This window comes from Pinus tabuliformis, chromosome 7, assembly GCF_031772625.1.
Source record: "Pinus tabuliformis cultivar Carrire ecotype Pingquan chromosome 7, CPIR1, whole genome shotgun sequence".
Taxonomy (NCBI): Eukaryota; Viridiplantae; Streptophyta; class Pinopsida; order Pinales; family Pinaceae; genus Pinus; species Pinus tabuliformis.
The window spans coordinates 691,080-715,628 of record NC_142293.1 but is presented as its reverse complement, the minus strand read 5'-3'; the positions used below and the strand labels follow the sequence as shown (position 1 = coordinate 715,628).

Below are 24,549 nucleotides of genomic sequence, written 5' to 3'. Positions count from 1 at the left end.
TCCATTTATACAATAGATGAGGATCCCAATGGCACACTAATCTTCTTCTAACAAAGTCCCATCTCATCAAAAAACTCCTTAAAAACAAAATGCCCAAAATGCCCCTGTATTTTGTGGTGTAACAAGTGGCTCCATGTGGAGACTTGTACCCTTCAAAGAGTGCAGGAGAACTCCAAAAGTCTCTGTTGAACCTGCTAAGAACTGCCAAGGAAAGTGAGCAACAAATGTGACAAGATTCACTACAAAACACTGTGATCTGCCCAATTTCCATCACGTCTGCCTCCTTATACTCATATTGGCCCCATCAAAAGACATAACTGTTCAAGTGGACATGTCGGCCTACAAGAACAAGTCGTCCCCTCCCAATAGTCGTGTCTAGTGAATAATGAAAGAATTAATATAAATATGGTCTCATTCAACCTCATTTGAGCATCCCAATTCAGTAAAGAACAGAAGAAAATGAACACAGAGCACTTTGGGCCTGAGATAAAAGAATAAGAGGTTCATAACTTGTGAACCTTGGAACTGATTAAGGAGCAAGACAAAGATTACTTCCTGGGTCTTGGTTAAGAATTTTCTGTGGATTTTGTGGCATCTTTGGAACATCTTGGAATACACATTCAGCCCTTTTTGAAGCAGACCCACTCAGTGTTCGAAATACTGAGCGGGGGGTGAAACCGTACTTCTTAGCAATTAGCACTTTATTAATGTGTTTCAGAGCATTAGTTAATCTTCAGTGATTATTATCATTGTTCAGTAAGAGCAGTAAACAAAAATGCAGAAATAGAGACAGTAGGCACAAGATTTTAGGTGGAAAAGCCCCTCCGGGTCAAAAACCATCGAACAGTTTTCTAATAAGTTCTTTAATCTTCAGCCCCAACTGAAAAGAAAGCTACAGCTCCCACTGGAAGGACGCCCCAATGCCCTGGTTTTATCAGCAGTCAGCTGAAAGGATGCCCCAACACCCTAGCGAGCCCCAACTAGCGCTAGCACCACCCTACCACCCTAAAGTGTTTACAGGCCCCAACTTGAAGGTGACTTCATTCACCAGCCTAGCACCAACCTACCACCCTATAAAGACGAAAATTAAATACAAAGGTGTGGACTCCTGCACCAGGGACAATGATCCATGTTACAATGATATTACAATGATTTTCTTTCACTGACCAATAACACTAGGACCTAGAGTGCCCTTGACTCAACGAACCTAGAACCCTTGGCTCAACAGACTACCAGTCCCATCCCAAGAATCTTTTGCCTTCTTCAACTCTAGGCAACTTTGGGCTTCCAAATTAGGAACAATAGCCCAATTACAATGATATACAATATTTACAAATGACACTTATACAGACCCAAATGCTGATTCTTTGTCACTGCCTTCTTGTCCTTTCACATCTTGAATTCTTCTTCAATACTTCACTGCTCGTTGTTCTTGTCTTCAGAGTAATGGTCAATAATCCTGCAAGTGAAGGTGCCCATACATCCCTATCCAAAAGAAAAATTCAAAATCAATCCCAACCTTAAATACATACCGTTGCCTGCAATCACAAGTCAGTTTAATAATAAAAATAATGACTGTAATAATTCTGCAAAGATTACAAAACAAACCTGGGCTGCCTTGATGTGATGAAGTATCACCTTGTTATTGCTTTGAATACTTGGTTGTGCATTACTGCTTGACACTTAATGACATATCTAAATGTACCTAACAGACTTACCAGGAATAACAACCCTAACCGAACTAGACCTAACAACCAAAGCTAATTCTAGAGCCAATAAATATGCACTTTAGGAAACTAGACTTAATGTAAATACAATTTTGATCAAAGACACAATCCTAAAATAGAGACAGTCCTAAAACATGTGAAAATTTTTGAATCTCTACAAACAGAAATCCTACTGCAGTTACTGGTTTAACATCTCCTACTTGTTATTTCATTCAACAAGTTATTTGATTAGATAAACAATGATGTAAACACTACTGCAGACTACACTGACATACAGATCATAAACTGAAACAATAGATGAGACAAACACACAAGGGACACCGTTATTTTTGGACAACACATCCCTAGAAAAACGCAGTGCAGGAAAACCGGTGCAAAAGATAGAGGGTTTGTATTATTAAGCAAGCAGAATCTGAGTACAACAGGTTGCCTCTCACACCGGCTAACCTTACGGAGAAATCACGTCAACAAGAAATACATATGAGGGTTTACCTCGTTCCTCAAGTCACAGCTAATCCAACGAGTGATCTGACTCCTGGCAAACACTGCGAAATCCCTGAGCAATCACTGCTTGGGCCAACGTCTTGCCTCTACGAGACTGTGTCACCCCTCCAGCCGGATCGATTTGCTGGAGGAAGACTATTGTTCAGCCCTCCCGGCTCAGAACCTCACTTCTCCGAAAAAATATCAGACCTCTGACGAATACTCTGCACCGCCACTGCAAGAGACCCTCTTGGCCTGCGTCAACACTGTGTGAGCCCCTCCTGGGCTGCGTAGGCCTCTAAGCTGCCTCTTTGATGCTACTGCTGCCTCTCTACCACGTACACTTTGGCTCAGACCTCTTTTCCAATCCAAATCTCTGCTTCTTCCCCTCTCAATGCAACTCAGATCACTTGTTTGATTTTCTCAGAAAACCACGCCCCAGAAAAATCAAACCGAGTGATCAACTTGGTGTTTCTTCAACTAACCCTCAAGCCTCCTCTTATACTTTTCTTGTTCATGAATCAACGACCGAGATTAAGTCCCTAATCAATGGCTAAGATTAAAACAGACTTGATCCTCGTCTCTTAGAAGCTTCTCACCCATCTATTTATTAATAACCATTAATATTTTTATTTTCCTACGTTTAGACTTAGGAACCCCATCAAAAATATTAATTATTTTAATAACTCACAATCCGGGTGGAACTTCTCCAAACGATTTCTGGGTCTTGGAGATATCATGTATTCTAGCCCCTCCACAAAATTTCGGAGCTAGAGCACATCCGATGCTACCCAAAATCAACACTCCCTCTTAGCGAGGAATGTGCTCTACCAATACTTCTCAATACAAGCATCACACTGATCCACGGCATCGGTCCTTTGTGCTGCTAATGCTTGGCGTGCTGCCCTTCATCCACTTCACTGTTGCATCGTGTACTGTTGCCCATGACACTGCTACATCTGTACTACAACTCCCTCTCAATATGATGCATCATGCTGCCCATAGCACTGCCACTGCTAACTGCTGCACTGCAACTCAGTTGCTGAGAAGTAAGCGACTGAATAGCCACCCAAAGCTGACATGTTGGTTAGTCTGGATACCCTGTGATGCTGAAGCTACCTCTGTTGCTAATTTGTGCTAACCCTCAAATCCTACTGCGTTGTTGTTGTATCTGCTTTGTGCCTGTCGCACTGCTCAACACTCTATTGCGCTGCTTTAGACTTTGGCACCCTAGCTCTACCATTGTCACTCCATCATCCCTCACACCAACTGACTCTCGCCATTCTGCTATTGTTGTTAAGGGCTCCCGTAGTCGTATGTGATCCAAGAGTTTGGGCACCTCAAGGATCCTGCCCCTGTCTAGTCCTCCCAACTACAGCTCAATATCACCCCACCTTTTCTCCAGAGGTGCATGAGCACTCATGGCACAATCCTCATCATCGTCCTCCTTGTCAGATTTCACTGCAGCAACCTTTGAGTCAGAGTTCTCTTCCTTGCCCTTCTTCCGAGGGCACTAAGTGGCGAAATGTCCCAGTTCCCCACATCTGAAGCATCTGAATTTGGATATGTCTTTCTTTTTCCTCTTTTGCTGCCCTTGTTGTCCCGCTAATGCGAGACTACATCCTCCTCTTCCTCCTTCTTGACTCAGACTCCTTTATCGCTACTTCTCGCCTTAGTTAACCCCCTGATCTCTTTCTGTCGAAGAGCTGCCCACATCTCCTCCCAACTAGAGAGAGAAGCTCTGCCCAAGATGCTCTGGACAAAGGTCTCTCAGTCTTCAGTGACTGCATTCAGGGCAGTCTAGACCATGAACTCAGGATCTGGTGTAGACCCCACGGAAGTCAGTTGGGCTCAAATCCCTTACAACCTAAGAAGGAAGGGATCATTTTCTTCTCCCTTCTACATCTGATATTGTCTCAGCTGGTTCTCAAGCAACATCTTACATTGAACAAAAGTTCCCTCATACAAAGTGGTCAAGGCCTCCCACATCTCCCTTGTTGTGTCCTTTTCAGCAATATGTGGGACCACATGATCCTTGACCCCGTCCAAGATCATGCACTTCGCCTTTGCTTGAGCCTCCTCGTATTTCTTGAGAGGATCAGCATCGACCGATATAGCAACCACTTTCAAGGCATAATCCTTGATGTGATTCTTGTCCAAGACTGCCAGGATCCTGGCCTTCTAGATGACAAAGTTGGATGCTCCATCCAATCTGTCCTGATCCCTCAGTCCATTGACTACCATCTCTGCTCAAATGAGTGTCGAACAAGTTTTCTTCTCCCTCTTTCGCTGATGCCCAGCAAAACTCGGATATGGATTTCTTTGGCACTAGAAATCCTCTAAGGAACAAGTTTCCTCTAGACTCCCTCTGAGTCTTGATTTCCTTCACAGAAATCCTTCCGCCAAATAATGTCGAATCATGCCTCTCTGATCCTCCCTTGCTGCTGATCAGCAACCCAGATCTAGATTTCTTTGGCAGGAAATTGTTAAGGTATGGACTCCCTCTACCTTGGTCTAGTCTCCTCAAACATTGTTATGCACCAACAACAACAACATTCCACCAGCAACTCTAATATGATCTGCATTGTTCCCTCTACCCCAGAAACTTAAGAATCTGAGCTCCACAGGCTCTACGCAGTCACTGTGTGAGATAGATCAGCTCCTCTTGGCCAATGCGTCACTCCTTCCTGGTCCAGAAAGATGACGTGGCTCTGTGTGAGCCTGATCTACCCCTCTTCTTCTGCGTTGGCCCAGAAAGCTTACGCAATCACTACGTGGGCTCCTCCCAACTACTGCGTCACCCTCTCCTGGTTTAGAATGCTAACACAAGCAGTGCATGAGCCTTTGCGTCACCTTTTCTGCACTGCATCACCCTTCCTTTACGTTCTTTGGCTCTGGAACAACGTTGTCACTCGAGACAGTTGCCTCTCTGCAGCAGATTTACTGGATCTCCCGGCTGATGGCTTCAGTATCCTACGATTTGCAACACTCTGATACCATGTCCAAAATTATGAATCTTTACAAACATAAATCCTACTGCAATTACTGGTTTACATCTCCTACTTGTTATTTCATTCAACAAGTTATTTAATTAGATAAACAATAATGTAAACACTATTGCAGACTACACTGACATACAGATCATAAACTGAAACAATAGATGAGACAAACGCACAAGGGACATTATTATTTTGGACAGCACGTCCCCAGAAAAACCCAATGCAGGAAAATCGGTGCAGCAGATAGAGGGTTTGTATTATTAAGCAAGCAGAATCTGAGCACAACAGGTTGCCTCTCACACCGGCTAACCTTACAGAGAAATCACAGCAACAAGAAATACATACAAGGGTTTACCTCGTTACTCAAGTCACAGCTAATCCAATGAGTGATATGACTCCTGGAAAACACTGCGAAATCCCTGAGCAAGCACCACTTGGGCCAACGTCCTGCCTCTAGGAGACTGCGTCACCCCTTCTGTTGGATCGATTTGCTGGAGGAAGACTGTTGTTCATCCCTCCCGGCTCAAAACCTCGCTTCTACGGTAAAATCTCGGACATCTGACAAATACTCTACAGCGCCACTGCAAGAGACCCTCCTTGCCTGTGTGAGCCCCTCCTGGACTACGTAAGCCTCTGCGCTGCCTCTCTAATGCTATTGTTGCCTCTTTGCCACGTACTCTTTGGCTTAGAACTCCTTTCTGATCCAAATCTCTGCTTCTGCCTCTCTCACTGCAACTCAGATCACTTGTTCGATTTTCTTAGCAAACCACGCCCCAGAAAAATCGAACTGACTAATCAGCTTGTTGTTTCTTCAATTGACCCTCAAGCCTCCTCATATACTTTTCATGTTGATGAATCAATGGCCGAGATTAAGTCCCTAATCAACGGCTAAGATTAAAACAGACTTGATCCTCGTCTCTTAGAAGCTTCTCACCCATCTTTTTATTAATACCCATTAATACTTTTATTTTCCTAAGTTTAGATTTAGGAACCCCATTAAAAATATTAATTATTTTAATAACTCACAATCCGGGTGGAATTTCTCCAAACGATTTATGGATCTTGGAGATATCATGTATTCTAGCCCCTCCACAAATTTCAGAGCTAGAGAACATCCGATGCTACCCAAAATCAACACTCCCTCTTAGCAAGGAATGTGCTCTACCAATACTTCTCAATGGAAGCATCACACTGATCCACAGCATCGGTCCTCTGTGCTGCTAATGGTTGCCCTGTTGCCCTTCATCCACTACATTGTTGCATCCTGTACTGATGTCCACGACACTGCCACTGTCACTTCTACATCTGTACCGCAACTCCCTCTCAATACGCTGCATCATGTTGCCCATAGCACTGCCACTGCTAACTGCTGCAGTGCAACTCAGTTGCTGAGAAGTAAGCAACTGAATAGCCACCCAAAGCTAACATGTTGGTTAGTCTAGATACTCCGTGATGCTGAAACTACCTCTGCTGCTAATATGTGTTGACCCTCTGATGCTACTACGTTGTTTCTGTATCTGCTCTGTGCCTCTCGCACTGCTCAACAATCTATTGCGTTGCTTCAGACTTTGGCACTCTAGCTTTGTCACTGTCGCTCCATCATCCCTCGCACAAACTAACTCTCGTCATTCTGCCACTGTCATTAAGGGCTCCCATAGTCATATGTGATCCAAGAGTTTGGGCACCTCAAGGATCCTGCCCCTGTGTAGTCCTCCCAACTAAAGCTCAATATCGCCCCATCTCTTCTCCAAAGGTGCATGAGCACTCATGACACAATCCTCATCATCGTCCTCCATGTCAGCGTTTGCTGCAGCAGCCTTTGAGTCAAACTTTTCTTCCTTGCCCTTCTTCCGAGGGCACTAAGTGACGAAATGTCCCAATTCCCCACATCTAAAGCGTCTAACTTTGGATATGTCTTTCTTTTCCTCTTCTATTGCCCTTGTTGTCCCGTTGATGCGAGAGTTGCATCCTCCTCTTCCTCCTTCTTGACTCTGACTCTTTTGCCGCTACTTCCTGCCTTGGTTAACCGCCTAATCTCTTCCTGTCGAAGAACTGCCCACATCTCCTCCCAACTAGAGAGAGAATCTCTGCCCAAAATACTCTGGACAAAGGTCTCCCAGTCTTTAGTGACTGTATTCAGGGCAGTCCTGACCATGAACTTAGGATCTGGTGTAGACTGTTGACATAGATTGTCATTGATGTCAATATGGCAATATTCGAGGAGCCAGAGGAAGCAAACAGAGTTATCGGAGGAAGCAAACAGAGCCATCGAAGGAAGCAAACAGAGCTATCAGAGCAATGAATGCCAAAGAATACACTATCAGGAGCTATCAGGAGCAATATAGTGTATATGCATGCAAATACACTATCAGAGCAAAGTATGGCAAAGAATGCCAAAGAATACACTATCGGGAGCTATCGGGAGCAATATAGTGTATATGCATGCAAATACACTATCGGAGGCGCAAACACATATATATAGGCCAAATACACTATCGGAGGCGCAAACACATATATATAGGCTATATACACTATCGAAGGCAGAAAAACTTATATATATGCAAATACACTATCGGAGGCGGAAAAGAGCGCATATTTAGGAATACACTATCGGAGCAGAGAAATATGTATCACCCCAAACCCCCGACAGCGATATATATGTGCGGACCTGACGAAACATATATGTTCGGGTGTATAAACAGGTGAAGTCTGCCAAAGTGTTCTGAAGCATGCTTTTCAGTGTATTTCAGATTTTCGGGCTCTAAGCCTTGGCGCATTAAAACTTGCGAAATTTGCAACATATATACATATATATTATATAATTGCGATAAAGCATGCAGACCCACTGAGACACTGCAATATGACTTAATGTTATATCGCATCCGCCCTATCGGTACTCGCATATCGTGTAACGACCCATCTTTAATTGCACATATTATGTGCCCCCTGTATAAAAAAATAATAATACTAAAATATAATAATAAAGCAATAAAAATGATAATTATAAAATAGAATAAAGATTTAGTATTGTATCAATAATTAATTAATTAATCTAAAGTTTTAAAGTTATATTAAAACAAACATAAATAAACTTTATATATTAGAAAAAAATATATATATAAATAAAACAAAGTATATATATATATAAGGTACATATCAATATAATCAAGTAATATAAAGTATGTCATATAACATAATAGTGTTAATATATATATGATGATCAAACGTTATAATACCTTCAATCTTATATATATAAACCATCGCATAAAAAGAACTAAACCTTAAGCAAAGCAGAAACGTCTGTACGGGAGGATGACTCACAGCTGGAGGAAGCTGTCACCGCGAGAGTAAGCGGTGGAGTCGTTGGTGTACAGGGCGGCCACCGCTTAGCCCTGACTATAAAATCACCGAGATAGGGCTGAGAAGGGGGGGAGAAAAACGGAGAGTGGAGGGTAGGAGAACCAGGAAATCAGGAGTTCAAACCAGAGGGAGCTTTACATTGATCTGAGGTTCTGGGCACGGGGGCAGTGAGCTTCGGTGAGAAGCTTACTGGATTGGCTGGGAGGAATTGGTTTCCCGGTAATTGGATCAGAATAACCGCGGCGTCATCAACTACATCGGAGCAGGTAGCAGTTCAGGTAGGTGTTCGAAACTCCTTACAGTTACTGTATTTCTGTTCTGCTTATCACCTTATTTCAGTTATGGTCTTTACATATCGCAATACCCAAAGGGTTGTCACTCCTACAAGCGCCGATTGCGATGAATGTTGCGGACCCGATGCAACAATGCAGTTTGGTCTATTGTTATGTCGCATCCGACATATCGCAAGTGCTTAAGGCCTTGCCGCTTCAAAAGCGCCGATTGCAATATATGTTGCGGACCCGATGCAACATTACAATTTGGCTTAATATCATATCGCATCTGTAGGTGAATCGGCCATCGGCCATCGGGAAGCTGCGACTACCGATTGCGATATATGTAGCGGACCCGATAAAGTTATAAATGTGGGCGTAATAAATTTGAAGTCCGCCCTTTAACGTTTCGGTCGTTTTTTCATATATTCCTGTGTATTACATTCACGACCATAAAAAGGCGGGTCCGCATTCCCAGTGCATCCGACCCTCCACCATTGATCATCCCTTCGTGGATCCAACGGTCTACATATATTTCGGGTGGACATGTACAATGTTTTTAAAACCAGAACCGGTGACCGGACCGGTCCACCTAATGAACCGGTTTACCGACCGGAACCGGTCTAACCGGGACTGGTTTGGTCTAAACGAACCGGTTTTAAAAAAATACATTAAATAATTAATTTTTAATGAAACAAAACTATTTTTAAGATGTAAAACCATGATTCCAAGCCAATAGAGACAAAATATGCAAAGTTTGCTCATTTATATACCATGTAAAGGTGAATATATCAAAATGGCACCAAGTACAATACATATCATCGACAAAATAGCAAAATACATAAGAAATGAGGCTCTAAATGGCCTATAAAGTCCAAAAACAATGCTGCAAGCTATGAGGCCATTGGCCTACTACAAGTCTACAGTGTACACATGATCAATCATCAAGTCCATCACCACTACTAGACACAGGATCATCATCAGGAGCTACATAGACATCATCTGGTTCAGAGTTTGAGGTTGCCTCAGCCTGATCTGCAACCTCAGTATCAATGCCACCAATGACAATAGAAGTGGACCTAATGGAAGCACGAGTTTGTCGAGCTGCACGACTAGTGCCTTCCATTGGTTCTTTGCCTTTCCTTGATGCCGCTACTGATCTTGGTTCTGATGCCGCCACATAATCTGCCTCATCCCCTGCTAAAGCCATGTCGATATCAAAATCAGCCTCAAACACAGGATCTTCAGTCTCCTCCACCCATTCTGATGTTGGACCAATATCGTCCAACACAATGGAATCTAGATCAGGTGATTTGCTCATCATTTGGTTCCTCCTCAGTCGAAGGTTATATTGCACAAAAACAAGATCATTTAACCATTTTTGTTCCAAACGGTTTCTCTTCTTCGTGTGTATGCGCTCAAAAACAGACCAATTGCGCTCACAACCTGAAGCACTGCAAGTTTGACTGAGGACTCTAATTGCAAACCTTTGCAATTGAGGACACTGGCCACCAAATGACTCCCACCAATGTGCTGCAAAGAAAAAGACATTAATTAGTAACTTAGTTTATAATTTGAATTGTAAAGAACGTAAACAATTTTAACTTGAAAAGAAAAACAAAATGGAAATTGGAATTGCTTACCTGGTTGGTCCACATCTCTTGCCATCTTTGCCAAGTTTTTGCCAAAAGTACCACTTGCCATATTGAAAATAGTAAGCTGTCTAGGTATTTCCAACTGGTCTACATGGCTAGGGACCATGCGCTCCAAGCAATCAATCAATCCAGCTCTGACCTCCCCATCATGCTGATCTCCTAGCCGATTTTTATAGTGATACCTTGGGTTCAAAAAATACCCAGCTGCATGTATAGGACGATGGAGTTGATTGTTCCATCTGTTATCAATGATCTCCCATATACGGCCATATTTAGCTAACCTGTCCTTGTAAGCTGCCCGTATCTGCTCCTTTGCCTGATCCATAGCTTCATAAATGTCGCCCATGGCCAATCTTTCCCCATCCACCAACCTTAGCACCTTAACAAGGGGCTCGGTAATTTTCACAAGCTCTACAGACCTTTTCCAAAAATAAGTGTCTAACACTTTCTTTTTGGTGTCTTTTCCATCTGGTCTACGAGCCCACCAAGATTCAGACCATTCTTCAGAGGAAAACATTTTCTGCAAGTTTTTATGTTGAACATTGAGACATTGCAACGTGAGGAAGTGAGTTGCAAATCTCGTAACTGCAGGCCTAACAAGCTCTTTGCCTCCAGTGTGTTTCCTCATTAGGTTCAATACCCATGAGTGGTTGTAAATGTATTTTGTAATGCACTTGGCATGCTCTATAGTGTTTTTTACCCACTCCACTTTGCCTATATCCTCAAGCATGAGGTCTATGCAATGTGCAGCACATGGAGTCCAAAATATGGTCTTATATTTGGCCTCAACCATCTTTCCAGCAAGAACATAGTTTGAGGCATTATCAGTGATGACCTGCACAACATGCTGCTCCCCAACTTCCTGAATAACGTTATCCAAAAGCTCAAATAGAAAGATTGCATCCTTTACCTTATCAGATGCATCAACTGATTTCAAAAACATGGTTCCTTGAGGGCAAGAAACAAGGAAATTAATGATAGTGCGGTTCTTTCCATCGGACCATCCATCTGACATAATGGAACAACCTGTTTTGAGCCATGAATCTTTAAAATCAACCAAATACTCATCAATGGAAGATATCTCTTTTTGCAAAAGAGCTCCCCTCAGGTCATGCATACTAGGGCCTTTGAAGCCCTTTCCTGCAGCTATAACAGAGTCCCACATAGCTTGGTAATAAGGTGAGCGAGCAGCATTAAATGGGATATCTGAATCATACCACCATCTAGCAATGTATTGGTGAGAAGTTTCTTTGCATTTGTCTTTTCCAATGTTGATCCAAAGTGGGTTGAGAACTTGGCTGGGAGGAAGTGGGATTAGAAGAGGCAATGTTGGCAGAAGATGAGAAATAACTTTGGATGTTTGTTCTCTTTGTTCCTTTTGATGGTTGGCCAACAGAAGGATGAACATAGTGAAAGGGGTCATTGGTGGAAGGGATAGAAGTGGAGTCTTGAATCTCATAATCATCATACCCACTCTCTTTCATGGCTTCTAATAATTCCCTCTTCCTTGCAATGTCATCTTGGATGGCCTTCTCCCTAGCCTTATCCTCATAAAATTTTTCAAGCTTGGAAATGTATTCTGCCCTAATAGGACCTAACAGTGCATTTGGTGCATCACATGGCTTTACTTGGCCTCTTATCCCAGCCAAGTGTTGTTTCAACCTAAGAATACCCCCACCTCCAATAGATTTATGGCATAATTTGCATATCATTTTTCCATCAATTACATCACAATGAGCCCATGCACTGTCCTTTCCTTTTGGAGCCATGTTTGCTTGAAATAATAACAATTTGCAAAGAAATCTGCCATTTAGAAAAAAAATTGCAGCTAAGCAACATGGAAAACCAAAGATAAATGTAGGAAAACAAATGCACATGCAAGGCTCAAGCTACAAAATTTGATAGCATAGAGCTAGAGAGTTTATAGCATACATGATAGATCATAGAAGTGAGAAGTTTATAACACATAAAATAAAAATTCATGGACAGCAGACTCAAATGAGGAATTATCAAGTGCAAATCCTTACCTGGAAATGCAAACTAGCTCCCTTAGCCTCCTCTTGAAGATGGCAACTCCACTGACAGCTACACACTATCTCCAAAATAGCTCCAACTCCAACTCCAAGATGACTACTTCAGCAAAAACTCCACACTCTCCAAGCTCACAAACAAACTCACAAACACTCACAAACACTCCAAATCAGTTGTGTGAGACAAATGAGAGTGAGAGGGGTCTCTTATAGCTTGGAGAGGGTGTTTTTGGAGGGAAAACACCTTTACCTCCCCCCCAAAACCCCTAAACCACAAACCACCAACGCCTTTTTGCATGGTTCGGTGGGCATGCCAAAAACCGGCCAGTTTAGGACGGAACCGGCCGGTTTGTTTTTCACCGGTTAGGGCCCAAAAAAAGGCAAAATGCAAGGTATAACCGGGTTTTTTGGCCGATTCGGACCAGCCAACTTGCTAACCGGCCGGTTTGACCGGTAACCGGTTTTTCAAAACAGTTTTTAAAACATTGGACATGTAGCTCGAGGAATACCCACCCGAAAAGCGGTATCCTCTTCCTTCCTGCTGCTACGTGTCGCTTGTCGAGTGGAATCAGAAGCCATCCTCTAAATACCAGTTCTCGCTTATGCCCCTTCCGAAATACCACTTGTGGTATAAGAATATCTGTATTGCGCGGGGTTTTGAAGGCCAAAATGCATAAGAAACGCTCCCGATAGTTCAGAAGGCTTGAATGATGCCGATTGCGATGGCGGTGGTGACATGGCAGCTTTCTCTGTGTATTTCGATTCTCGCCGTTGAATCAACATGTCCCAAGAGTGTTGGTGAGCACGAAGAGACAGAGGAAGCTACAGCGACCGAAAAGCCAAGAAGCCGAAGGGTAAGCCAGCGTAGAGGAAACCGAAAAGCCAAAGCAATGAAGAAGAGGGAAGCCAAAGGACAAGCCAGCGTAGAGGAAGCTGAAGCGAGTGTTGAAGAAGCCGAAGAGCCAGTGGAAAGCGGAAACGAACAGTCAAAGGCATCAGGAATACAAAAACAGGAAAAAACAAGGAAGTGTGTGTGGATAATCAAAGTGAGAGGAAGCCGAAGTTTAGGTAGAGGCAGGAGAACAGGAGTGAAGCAGAAGCTCAGCAGGCTTGGGAGCAGAGAACTACAGCAAAACAGTTTATACCAGGTTTGGGTTGGAGCCCACGGAGTTGGTGCTCCTAAGAACAGAACTACTGCCTTGGCAAAACAGAGTTGGTGCTCTGGAGGTTGGAGCCTCACAAAAGTCCAAGTTGGTGCTTGGCAACTGATTGCAACCATTTATATATTGTATTTATTTCATTGCATTGTTTGTGTTAATAAAAACATTTATTCCAGCGATCTATTTTTGTGTTCCATATATATATATATATATATATATATATATATATGTTTTGGTGATAAAAAGAACAATTAAAAATGAATATTGATTCACCCCTCCCCCCCAGTATTTCCAACCCCACGGAAGTCAACTGGTCTCGAATCCCTTGCAACCTGAGAAGGAAGGGATCAATTTCTTCTCCCTTTTTCATATGATACTGTCTCAGTTGGTTCTCAAGCAACATCTTCCGTTGAACGGAAGTTCCCTCATGCAAAGTAGTCAAGGCCTCCCACATCTCCCTTGCTGATGCAATCACTGTGTGGGCTCCTCCCAACAACTGTGTCACCCTCTCCTGGCTCAGAATGCTAATGCAGGCACTGCGTGAGCCTCTGCGTCACCTTTTCTGCACTGCATCACCCTTCCTCTGCGTTCTCTGGCTCTAGAACAACACTGTCACTCGGGACAACTGCCTCTTTGCCGCAAATTTGCTAGATCTCCTAGTTGATGGCTTCAGTATCCTATGATCTACAACGCTCTGATACCATGTGAATATTTCTGAATCTTTACAAACAAAAATCCTATTGCAATTACTGGTTTAACATCTCCTACTTGTTATTTCATTCAACAAGTTATTTAAATAGATAAGCAAAGATGTAAACACTACTGCATACTACACTGACATACAGATCATAAACTGAAACAATAGATGAGACAAACACACAAGGGACACCGTTATTTTTGGACAACACGTCCCCAGAAAAACCCAATGCAGGAAAACCGGTGCAGCAGGTAGAGGGTTTGTATTATTAAGCAAGCAGAATCTGAGTACAACAGGTTGCCTCTCACACCGACTAACCTTATAGAGAAATCACGGCACCAAGAAATACATACAAGGGTTTACCTTGTTCCTCAAGTCACAGCTAAGCCAATGAGATATCTGCCTCCTGGAAAACACTGCGAAATCCCTGAACAATCACCGCTTGGGCCAGTGACTTGCCTCTAGGAGACTTTGTCACCCCTTCTGCTGGATCAATTTGCTGGAGAAAGACTGTTGTTCAGCGCTCCCGGCTCAGAACCTCGCTTCTCCGGCAAAATATCGAACTTCTGACGAATACTCTGCACTACCACTGCAAGAGACCCTCATGGCCTGCGTCAGCACTGCATAAGCCCCACCTGGGTTGCGTAGGCCTCTGCGCTGCCTCTCTGATGCTACTGTTGCCTCTCTGCCACTTACGCTTTGGCTCAGAACTCCTTTCCAATCTAAATCTCTGCTTCTGCCCCTCTCACTGCAACTCAAATCACTTGTTCGATTTTCTCAGTAAACCACGCCCTAGAAAAACCAAACTGGCTGATCAACTTGGTGTTTCTTCAATTGGCCCTCAAGCCTCCTCTTATACTTGTCCTGTTGATGAATCAAGAGCCGAGATTAAGTCTCTAATCAACGGCTAAGATTAAAACAGACATGATCCTCTTCTCTTAGAAGCTTCTCACCCATATTTTTATTAATACTCATTAATATTTTTATTTTCCAAAGTTTAGACTTAGGAACCCCATTAAAAATATTAATTATTTTAATAACTCACAATCTAGGTGGAATATCTCCAAACGATTTTTGGGTCTTGAAGATCTCATGTATTCTAGCCCCTCCACAAAATTTCGGAGCTAGAGCACATCTGATGCTACCCAAAATCAACAAAACAAGTAAAAACACAAGCAAAGAGACATAGTTCTACAATTAACAGAGTCCCAAATAAACACGTAAAGACTCTAAACGCTACCCCAACAACTAAACAATGAAATAATATTTATGCTATGCCACTTCTACTTACCTAGATCCTTTAGTTCACAAGACGAGTTTGTCACCGTGTGGAACTGCAATCAATACCAAATTTTAACTGTGCGAGACTTGTGAAAATGTCGAGTTTCTGTGAGTGACTGTACTTGATGACAATCTCTGAATTTCTCACTGTTATTCAATAATGCCGAGTTTTACCTACTTTGAGAAATAGTTTGGACAGTATCGAATTTGCTTCCCACCCAAGACAACCAACTCTGATTTCTCATGTCCAGGACTAAAAATTGATGCCAAAGTTTTTCTCGGAGACTGTAATTTTAACGAATTATTTTTCTGTGGGAGACAATAATAGTACCAAAATACTTCTTTAGGACTGTGAGTAATGTTAACCTTTTCTTCTATTCCCAGAGCTATATTTCTTAATGCAGAGCATGGACTGTACTGTATCTAATCGATTATCGAACTTCTTTGGACTTTGCGAGGTATTCAAGGAGACACAGACATGATATTCAGACAAACATTACATACTTCCACCTCAGATCATTTGATTTCTTTCGTAAAAAATTTCAGGTGGTTGAAAGTTCATTGACAAATCCAATTATTCGTTTTATGCATCACAGTGAAGAGGCTAGCCGAGACTTCAGGTATATGGTGAAATATGAGACTGGAATGCCGAGAGAACTTAACTGAACAGAATAAACTTAATGAATCCAAAACCAGATTTGATCCTTCGCTTAATCCTGCAATGTAGACAAACCAGAAAACACAATAAATCAAACCCTAACACATCAGAAATCTTGCGTTGATGCTCCTGTAAGGTGACTTAAGATTCAGAGATTTTCAATTTGTTTTTCTTTTTTTTAATGCGATCACATATTAGAGAGCAAATGGTCATTCATTTATAGATAAGGAGACTTCAACGATTATTATAAGAGGGGCTTCATAACCGTTGGACAAATAATTTCCTTGTGATTAAAGTAAGATCCACGTGTTCATATATTTTTTACTATATTTTTACCATTTGACCATAGAGGAGTTTATAGATTAAATAATGAAGGGAACGTGATTTAATTGCTGGCTTTGCAACCTAAGAATTATATCTTATGGTGTGCAAAAATGCCAAGTGATCTTTAATTTAATTGATTACTAAAACAAAACAAAATTAATACCACTAAAATTTTGAAATCAATGATTGGCTTAGTGCATATGGTCCAACCCGAGTGTGAAGTCAATGATTGGTTTACTACCTTTTGATCTTGAAGTTATTCAACTTATACGTGGTAAGATTAAGGTGAAAATCCCTGTGTTATATTGACAACCGTTGATGAACAAGGTGTCATGTCTCCACCCCCTGGGGTTTTAGCCCACAAAACTGTGTATTCAACTTCAACCTCAATTTTCTCTCAAACCAGGAGGAACCACGAGGCGTACCATATATCAACGGAAACATATCGTCGAGGAGAATCTATCTAGAAGGATCTTGACACAAGATTCCACGAATTGCCATGTCAAATTTGCCATGGAAGATCAGGATAGCTCCTGGTGCTGTTTGGGTTGCCATCAATGACAACCACCTAACAACAATCAGCCCTTTGAAGCAGACATATTTCAGCTCTTGTGAAGTGACAGTTTGTCCCTAAGGAGAGACATACCTCAGCTCTTGTGGAGTGACAATGTCAGCCGAGAGGAGAAACACACTTTGACTCTGTGGAGTAGCAGCTTCGACCTAGAGGAGAGACATATTTCAGCCCCATGGAAAGTCACACCTCTGCAACAGTTTCGGCCCTATAGTGGCACATATCTCTACTACAGTTTTGGCCCTTTCTATGACACTGAAATTTTTCCTTTTATGACGGTGTTCAGGCTACCTAGACTTGGAAATTTGGCCTTATTGGTGACAATTCTTGAGTATAATCTAAGCCAATTTGAAGAATCTTAAGGTCACTGTTTAAGCAGATTCTGAAAGCAGCTGCCATGAAAATTTTCTGAAGGCATCTTTGAAAAGTCCTTAAAGACTATCATTCAAGTATTTCTGAGTTGTCTTTGAAGTGAGTTAAGAACAGACCTTGAGGAGCCTCTGAAATAGTACTTGTAACAGAATATGGAGCAGCATTATTGAAGGTTTTTAAAGCAAGTTTTGAAATATTATTGAAGTCTCCTTTGGACAAGACTTGAGGCAGATTTGGAGGAGTCCTGTAATCATGTTGAAGCTGTCCTTTGAAAGCAATTATTGAAGTGTCTTGAAATTGTCCTAGTTTGAACCACATTTGAAGGTGGTGTTGCCGCCTCGCTTGCACACATGGGATAGTGTGGGAAAAATCCTCAACCCCACAAGGTGTGACTTGGTGGCAAACTAAGAGAATGGTTGTCACCTATTCCCAACTCTCTCCGTTAAAGCTCTCTTCTAGTTAAGCTAAGTGGGGTGGTCCCTAATGAAAGGTTAGTGAATGAAATGTGAGTTCTCTAGGAGACTAAGGTTAGTGGAAGGCTTGTCAAAAATAACTTGTTTCCAAATATATGAGCAAGTAAATAAGCATACATGAGCAATATTCAAAGATTCACTTAAAAGATAAAGAACATAGACCAGTGCTTTAAAGAAATAGTTGCTAAAGATAAATGACAAATACTTGATCAAGACGGAAACTAACAAGATGATGACAAGTAATCCTGCAAAATGGCAAAATGTTAGATAAAATATAAAATATCACTTGCAAGATACAAATTGCACTTATAAGGAGATGCTCAAGTAAAGATAATATCATTCATGATCATAAGCACATGTAATAGCAATTTGAAAGAAAATAACTTGCAAATGAAATTCAATGGATTCCAAGTATTACTTGCAAAATATAAGTGGATATGCACTTGCTAAAGAAAATAATCAACAACAAGAGATAATTTCATCAATGAGATATGAGATCATTCATCATCATAAGTACATGAGATAAAGAACACTTGCAAGTTAATTTAAAATGCTCCAAAGTGAGTAAATTAGAATGATATGCAATCTATCTAGTGTGAGTTGCAGTTATCTTGGAAAAATTTAAAGCTAGATGCCTATCTAGATGTAGTCTTTCTTTCCACTGTTTTGAAACAAGTCTCTAATGTGAGTTGTGGAGGGACACCCAGGGAAAGACAATTGAAGTTGCATTGACGATCCCTCCCCTGGAATATCCAACATAGCCAATGCCTCCGGTGCTGCAGAGACTGTGGCTCTGACGACTGCAAGGTTACCACGTTAACCACAAAAGAGGATCTATGTCCATCAAGTTGATGAAAGAAAGGGGTTTGAAGCAACAAAATTGTAGCTTGTTGAATTTTAAATGTAAAATAAACAAGGGTATTTGGAAATAATATTTTTATTAATAATATGTAATGTACAAGAGATGATTGAATGTTACAATGAGGGTTTTCTTATATACCTAGGCAGGTGTCCTTTCATGATTGGGCAGGCCTTTTCACTTAACTAATGACTATTTAAAATAATCATTATTTTGATTATTTATTATTTATATTTATTTATATTCATTTAATTAATATAATTTATATTCATAACATTGCCCCTTCCTTCAAAAACTTTGTCCTCAAAGCTTATTGTTGACAATTTTCTTCACCTTAATCGCGAACAATTTTCTTCACTTTCCTCGCGTCATTTTTGATAAGTGTAACTGGTCACTTGTACCAATTTTCTTCACTTCGCTTACGTCACTTTCATATATATATATGTTCTCTTTTTACTTTTTTCTTTTTTTCTATTAAGTAATATTATTATTATTATTACTATTATTATAAAAAAAATTATATACTATACTATATATATTTTGATTTCTATATATATATATATATATATATATATCGGCCAATGACTTGGATAAGTTGGTATATATATATATATATAGATACCAACTTATCCAAGGTCTTGGATAAGTTGGTATATATATATATATATATATATATATCACTTATTCAAGGTCACGGGCCAAGTCTTAATTCAACGTAATTTTAATTTTAATTATATTAAGTTTCGACTTCCAACAGGCACGACGTATCACAGCGCTTCGAATTGGGTCGGATGAATAGCGGCATAGTCGGCAGGGGACAGGTCTATCAGGATTGTCGAGTGGCAGCAATTGGAGGATCGTGGGCGTGGAGTGTGGACAGGGGTCGAGTGTTGGACAGGGAGCAGCAGATAGGGAGTAGGGAGCAGCAGATGGAGGACAAGATTTGTTCGGCAACGGAACGATATAGCGCGTGGCAGAGGAGACTGCGACGAATTGGGTAGCGAGGACAGGCAGCGTCGGGGGTCGAAGGAGGAGGGGGGTGCAAGACTAACCATGGTCATCTGTCATGGTTAGCCCAAAGGTGTCGACAGCACTGGATCGATGGCGAAGGGTCGGTGACTCGATTGAACCAGCGTCAAGCACGAGGGAAAACAGGGGCTGGAACAACTGTGATGGAGGGAATACAGAGCGCAAAGTTTTCATGGATGGCTTGATAGACGACGGAGAAACGCTATCTCACATTGTGCAGCTTCCTTGTTGCATATAATTTTGCAGGCATACTCTCGTCCTCTTTTTTTGCATATACACTTTTTCACAACTCCATGTTGTCCTTCACCGAGAACATCCTCAAATATTGTAAGATCGTTCTTCATACATTCATAATTGGGTTCCGGATAACTCTTGTAGCATAGAGTCAAGAGGGCTTCAACTGTTCGTAGCATTGCTCCAACACTTGCTACTGCAATATAATGTCGTAAATGTTCACCCTTTGAAGGTAGAGTTGAATAAGGTTCAACCCGCAAATAGCAGACAAGAGGCATGGTCTTGTTAAATCCATTTATAAGAAAACGTGGGCCTTTTGTTTCATTTATAATTTTGCTTAACACTTCACCAATGGAATCAATAGTAATTCCTCTAACGAAATCATCGATATTCCTTTTTAACTCCGCATAGAATTTGCCCCATAAAGTCTGAATTCTCCCCTGCTCATCTACTAGTACACTAGAATATTTAACTCTGAAATCTCTATCTAATTTGACAACCTCCACATTAATTTGTCTATAACATGGATAACGATCAAATGAAGGAATCCTTAAACTGGCACTTGGATCTATGACAATGGAATTGTGTGATGAAGCTTGTAAGTTCCAATCCAACCCATCAAGATATATCGCATCACCTTTACGCCAAGCAGGTTCAGGAAGAAGAGAAGCTACACTTACTATTGCAGCCCCAAATGGACCTAGTGCCGCAGGATCATATGCTACTAATGCAAGATTGTGTACAAGGTGCATAAAAACAACCTGCCCTGGGATTTCCGCCTGGTATGTAGCAAATGATAACATGACATATGCCACAGATGTGGGCATTGTATTCCTATCAACTATTCCTATGGTTTTATAATGATAGACCACCACCCATGTCTAAAGAAGAGGTTTAGTCCACACACCATCCCGCACTAATAATGGTGGTATATCAACATTAACCATGACAAGGCTTGGTTTTATGACTTCCTCTGCAGATGGGGCTTTAATTTCCAGTGTTCTACCCAACTCATCTTGATCATCCCTTGATGGTGTGCAGACTAAACCTCTTCTTCAGACAGGGGTGGTGGTATATCGACATTAACCATGACAAGGCTTGGTTTTATGACTTCCTCTGCAGATGGGGCTTTAATTTCCATTGTTCTACCTAGCTCATCTTGATCATCGAACCATCTCCTCTTTGCCTTGCCTCTGTCAATAATGATAGAGTCTGAAATAAAAGAACAGGAACGTTGCATATCTCCACCACCACTTACATTGTTGCCAATACTTTTCAATCCTAGATTGGTAATGAGTTTTGTTGAATCCATGTCCGTTCCGCCAACTTATTCATTTGCTAAAGATGAGATTGGCAAGATTGCAGACGTCCTTTTCCATAATCCAGTTTCATCGTTTCGAGTGTAGAGTTGAGGTTCTCCATACCAATCATGCCTGTCAATAGTGACAAGGAAAACCATGGCTCGATGGCAATCTCGATGTCTCACAAATTCTAGAGGAACACGTGATCCTCTATGTAATTCTAACAAAATAGATATAAATTCTTCATCATAAGCATTTTCTTCTTCTTTACCTTCATATTCCCAATTGGATTTGGAGTTTGAGTGGTCTTCTTCAAGAATTTTGATAACACTCTCCATTTATTCAAGCCAAACCTTCCGATTAGAACTGCCTAAATTTTTTATTATATTTGGCATAATGTTTCTACTTATACCTTCACACAGAAAATAGTTAGAGCCATATCCACTTAAAATCAAGCAAAATTTAAACATTTTATGTTCTTCTTAGGAACTGCCACTAAACCCTCAAATGGATTTCTCTCATACTCTACATCACGAGTACTTAGGGGTATTGATATTAAATCTACTAAAAATTCCTTAATATCTAGAAATTGTGGTTGCAAATCACTTAGTGTAGCTAAACCATTTGTTATATTTGCCATGAAAGTGTAACCCCTGTTGTGCTTGTGATCATCAAGGTCTTGAGGTAATGAAAGTTTGGAATTACAAGTCTTCATCCAATTTAATGGTTGACATGAACTTCTTGGAGGGAGAAACTTCATAATTGCACTTTTAAAAGTCATGGCTTGCAGAGGTCTTTTTTGTGAAATTGGAAACATTGACCTTCTTACTAAAGGTGGCCTTGTTGGTTGTTGTTGAAAAGCATCATCACAGTTATCTTTACCATTATCATAATCCAAGCCATCTTCATCTTTAAGATCATCTTCATTCTCATCATAATCTGAGATTGGCATAACCTCCTCCTGGTCTTCTACATAATGTAGTGATTCTTCATGAATAATTTTTGTAGATTCATTTTCTTCCTCCCTAATTTCATCCTCATCCATCATATACCCACCTTGATTATCATTCTCATTCATGTCACCCTGAGAAGATACTAGTTCAACATGTACAACATCATTTTCTTGGTTAGAACATTCTTTATCACTAGTCTTTTTCATTACAATGTATTCTTCCTTTAGACATGTTGCATATTCTGCAAATGATTTTTTTAATTGCTGAAACGATTCTCGAATTTCACTTAACTGCTCCATGATTTCAGGACATAAACTTAATGGTATATTGTGTGGCGGATAATGTCCAAAGGCTCGCATGGCTCTGATACCACTGAAGCAACAAAACTGTAGCTTGTTGACTTTAAAATGTAAAATACACAAGGGTATTTGTAAATAATATTTTTATTAATAATATGTAATGTATAACAGATGATTGAATGTTACAATGAGAGCCTACTTATATACCTATGCAAGTGTCCTTTCATGATTGGGCATGTCTTTTAGACATGCCTTTTCACTTAACTAATGACTATTTAAAATAATCATTATTTTGATTATTTATTATTTATATTTATTTATATAATTTATATTCGTAACAGGGTCCCTAAAAGAGTCTTTCAACCAAGCTTATGCTTGGAAGTGCAAATTAGTGTTAAGGATGCCTAAATGAGATGCATGTAGACATTATTGTTTCCCAAAAGAGTGTAATGAGATAAAATTCTTCAAGTGTCCAATGTATCTTAATGGGAACAATAAATGGAAATTATCATCAACTCACAAGCTTTGTAAAAGTAGATTGCATGTAACTAGAAATTTACAAGTGGCCCAAAATTTGCAAGTTTGCTCCAAATAAATGAAAAATGCTTCAAAAGGTATATCAATGAGCAATATGATTAAGATGACATTAAGCACAAGTTGACATAAAATAGTGAAGCATGTATCAACAAATTATATGAAGCAAATGCTATGGAAATAAAACTAGACCAATTAAATATAGCCAAAAGTGAAATGCTTGCTTATGATATGATGTAGCAAATAGAATGAGTTGCCCAAAAGATTTGTAAATATTGTAGCTTAAACAACCATGAAAGTAAATTTACCCAACACAAGAGATTTAGCAAATGAAAGAGCATACTTGATTGCAAAGTTGAGAGATTGTGAGTACTATGTGTTGAAATTACAAGTTAAATCATGCATCAGTTAAACTATATTAGCAAGAGAAAAGCATGCAAGTTAGTTAGAAACTACTAAGAGAATCAATCCACCCAAAAGAGAAGTCCTCCTTCTAAATAAGGAGCCGGGATGCCATGGGAATTCTAAGCTCCCTCAAGAAAATGATTTTTTTATTAGATCTGTTACAAAGGTGATCCAAATTGGATCATTATATTGTTTGTCATCCATCCCGATGCATTTGGAGTGGAAAAAGTGGAGGAATCATCTCACGGAACCATTTTTACCGGCGGGACCCAGTTTGGCGAAATGGGGTCTGAAACATTCCAGGAGAGTTTTGAGGCATCAAACGACGTTTTTTGGGGGTAAAACTTTGTTGCTTAAGCGCCACACCTTTTCATTCTATTCTACACACAAAAAGCTTTCCAACGGTGCAAGAATCGCGTCAATCGGAGTTCGTATGCAAAAGTTATGCCACTCAGAAGTTGACCTCCCTGTTTTCACACCTATAGTTCGAGAGGATGTCGCATCAGCCCCCATTATCCATGGAAAAGGGACTAGCCACGTGTTTGCGATGTAGAAGACTCTAGAAGAGTCTATTTTGTAACTCTAGTCAAGAGTTGATGTAGTCATACTTACCACTAGTAGGCTATCGGGCTGGGTTATAACCAGGCCACTAGGAGGAAGAGGCATTCCATTCTTTCGAGAGCATTTTGTTCCATATTTGATAGCCAAGAGAGATAGGAGGTAGACCACAAAGAGAGGATTTGTGCACTGTAGCAGCCCACGGGCCACAAACATTACTTTTTTGTATCTGTAGCCATATTTCCAAACAGAGAAAGAGAGTTAAGCGGCCTCACCTTCTAGCTGGGTTTTCTCCCGAAAGGGTTTCCTCTAGAG

The 24,549-nt window shown here is 40.7% G+C and overlaps 1 protein-coding gene across 6 annotated transcripts in view; it reads right to left on the bottom strand.

Annotated features, from left to right (window-relative positions):
- LOC149244842 (protein CHROMATIN REMODELING 35-like) overlaps window positions 1-24,549 on the bottom strand; it is a 260,164-nt gene that overhangs the window by 121,907 nt on the left and 113,708 nt on the right. Inside the window, exon 2 of one of the 6 annotated variants that reach the window (XM_089457566.1) lies at window positions 16,328-16,380. The exons of the other annotated variants lie outside the window; for them this stretch is intronic. The gene's annotated coding sequence lies outside the window, so the exon portion shown is untranslated. The remainder of the gene's footprint in view (window positions 1-16,327; window positions 16,381-24,549) is intronic. 6 annotated transcript variants of the gene reach the window in all.